Below are 3420 nucleotides of genomic sequence, written 5' to 3'. Positions count from 1 at the left end.
CCTTGTTGATGACGCATTTACCGTGCTTCCTGTATTAGTGCGTGCTATGATTTTTCCTTATGAAATACTCAATTTCTCATTTTATTTAAACTTATTTATAATTATGTTTCTTTAATATAAAGTTAACAAAATGTTGAAGTGTACACATTTTTACCTCACTTATTTTTAACGGCATGAATTGGACAAACAAATTGTTGAGGTGGAAAGCAATTATTTTTCTGTAAATATTGACCTTTAAGTCTTTCCTCCTAAACAAAATCAGAATAATTAAATGTAATGGACTCACTGATGTGCACACAATCATTTTGAAACATAATTTAAAGTACAAACATCCTTGTTTATTTTTTTTGCTATTGTAACATTGTACCAGTGTAGATGGTCTCCAACAGACTCAGAAAGTATGTTTTAGCCAGAGCCACTCCGCCACCAGTAGTGTTTCTGCATACCGTAATTTGCATAAACATGAGTAATTTATGAATAATAAATGCCCTAGCATTCAGCTGGAGCTGATAATTTGCATATCAGTGCCGCCTTAGTGCCGTGTTATCATGAAGCCCTTCAAGCCTGCATAAACCAAAATCAAAGAAATAGTGCTTTAACAGGTATGTGCTGAAGACTTTTTTTTTTTTTTTTTTTTAAGAAATAACACTAATCTTTCCACAGGCGTAGAGACGCGGCGCGTGCGTCTGAGCTGACAGACAAACGCCTTATTACGTGCGGTGCAGTTGCTGCGAGCACGGCTCTCGCCCGTATATACATGGCTCGGGTTGCCCTGAGAATTGCATAAACATGAAGCGCTGATGCATTATTGATGACACCTTTGCAGCGTTTACTGTATGTTTGCGCACTCGTCTGCTCACGTGCACACGCACGTCCATGCGCCCTTCTGTCTGCGTGTGCGTGCACGATTGCTGTTGACAGTCAGGCACCTTTCCACCTGCTATTTCGCATCATTTGGGGTGTGATGACTCATTTGAAGCCTTTAGTCTTGTGTTACATCTTTGTCACGTTTTTTTTCTTTTTTCTTGACTGCTTTCTTTAAATGTTGAACTCTGCAGAATGACTCTTATTCTTTGAATGTGAGCACACTGCAGTTGATTGTTCTGTGTGTGAGTATCTGGTGGTTTAGAATATTTTTTATCAAAGGAATACCATCTTGTGAGTAAATCTAAATCATACGGAGTCTGACAGGCAGCATTTTAATGGAAAATCAGACTTCGGCATTACCAGATCACACATTAGAGCTGCCTGATTAAGTTAGTCCCATCCCATAATCGGCCCTCCCGTCAGTATTTCAGCAGCTTATAGAAGCATTCCCAGATATTTTGCAAAGTTATGGAAAGATTGACAGTGCAGACGAGGCTAAAGGAAAAACCTCCACAGCTCTGATCAATAAGCTCATGTTTTGAAAATTTGTTTCATCGACTAATACACCTCAAATTGATGCACCAAAAAATTAACCCTCAAAACAATGTGGCGATGTGGTTTTTCTGTAGCAAACAAGAGTGGCAATGCAAATGTGGGTGACCCCACTGACGATGCTCATGGGGCAGCCAGGTGAACCACTCCGCCTCTGTGTACCAGATAAAAAAAAAAAAAAAGTGTATCTCCTACATTTGTGTTTTAGGAAGTAGGAAGCCACCTATAGTGGCCTCACCCGCCCTCCCAGATGTTGATGAGGGGACGTTTTCTTGGCCTCTCAGAGGTCAGCCTGTTGGTTCGGGGAATCTACCTGTGCGCTGCATTCTGCGCCCTGCTTTGTGTCCGTACGGTGGTCTAATGTTGGCATTAAAGCATCCAGGCAAACGCTTTTCCTCCCCTCCCCCACCCCATCCAGACACTCAACGCTCCCCCGCCGTCTCTCTAATTGAGCTTTGTGTCTACCTCCATCTTCATTCAAATCCGCACTCATTTGCATACCGCCACTGCATGCTGGACAGCTCCCCAGCTGTACAGTACAGAACTAAATAAGGAACACAGACCCACTTTACGTGATGCGAATACTAAACACAACAGTCGCTTTCCTGCAATGGAAAATTGTGGCTACCTGAGAGATGGAGCAAAGGGAGGCCGCAGTTCCAAATCTGGGCGTTATCAGAAATGCTAATACAATATTGCATTATTTTTGATAAACAGCTGTAAACATTATATTCTGACACATCATTTTCCTAATGATTCACAACATAATCAATAATTTAAACATCTATTTTCTAAACAGAACGTTACAAACCTTTTTTTTTTTAAAGTGATGATTAGAATTATTTTGGCTGTAGCTTTGCAGCTTTAATTTAGACCTTGACCTTCTTTTTTATTTTCTTTCTATCCTGTTAAGGTCTAATTCCCGCTTTCCCCTCATTTCCCTGGTTGAGGTGTTTCACAGGGTTATTTTATTTATTTCTTTATTTGCCGGAGTGCATAGAAACACATAATAATATTGGATTTTAGATGCACTCCTACCACACTTAACAGAACATGCTAAGCACAGCCTTAATGGAAACCTCAGAACCCCAAGGCCAGCTTTCATTTCCAGGGCTCTGGCAGAGATTTGTGACATTTCCACTCATTTCAGTGTTCAATCAAAGCTATAGCTTTAGGGAGAGCAGAATGAGCGCGCTCTTCGGAGCAAATCCAGCTGTCCTTGGTTCTCTGTAACACACACTTCTCTTCCACAGTCACACCTTTAAGAATTGGATGAAATTTGATGACCCATTTTAACTTTACCTTGAAGCCAAAGCAAGCGCTGAAAAAGGGCTTTGTGCTTTTTTATTTTTTAAATTAATTTTATTTAGAAGAGTCTCTCATGCCTATTTGTAAATGGCTGGGTAAGATCGGAATTACCTGGGGGTGGGGGGTGAGAAACACATTGTGCTCCATCACTCGCAAAACTGTAGTTTTGATGGGAATTTTAAAGAAGAAAGTGCAGACATTCAAGAAAAAAGTTCCTCTAAACAGCCTGTTATACCAGAGTAAAATATCCAAAGAAAACCGACCATCGGCGGGTGAAATCACACAGGTAAATGAGTGCCTCACCTGTTTTAGATGGAAAAGTGAAGTGTTTTTGCATCCTACACGTTTAACAGGAGTGTGTTCTTGTCTAGTAACCCCCTACTCTTGTTGTTTTTTTGTATTCAAAAAAAAGAAAAAAAGAAAGTTCATTTTTAAATTTTGAATAATTTTTTTCTATGCAAAAAATTGGTAAATATCTATCAGAAAACACGCGTGTGTTGGCAACGTTACATACATCCGTGTGTGTTCCTTCATGCATCTTAATATAATTAGGAAGTGCTGCCCGAATTTAGATGAAGAATTAAAAGTGGGGGATGGGTGTCTGATCAGCCTTTAGTTGCTAAGCAACCGAAACAATTTAGGCAAGGAAGAAAGATGACAGAGAGGAGGATGTAAAGAAATATAATAATAAAA

General features: G+C 39.9%; 1 long non-coding RNA gene across 1 annotated transcript in view; it reads left to right on the top strand.

The window, feature by feature from the left end:
- The first annotated feature begins 470 nt into the window (after positions 1–470).
- The window catches only part of LOC105354748 (uncharacterized), a 30857-nt gene continuing 27907 nt past the window's right edge, over positions 471–3420 (top strand). The window contains exon 1 of the long non-coding RNA XR_002290847.3: positions 471–602. This is a non-coding gene — a long non-coding RNA (uncharacterized LOC105354748). The remainder of the gene's footprint in view (positions 603–3420) is intronic.

Source organism: Oryzias latipes, chromosome 9, assembly GCF_053564925.1.
Source record: "Oryzias latipes strain Hd-rR chromosome 9, Olatipes_Hd-rR_3.1".
Classification (NCBI taxonomy): Eukaryota; Metazoa; Chordata; class Actinopteri; order Beloniformes; family Adrianichthyidae; genus Oryzias; species Oryzias latipes.
This window is presented reverse-complemented; position numbering and strand designations above follow the sequence as displayed.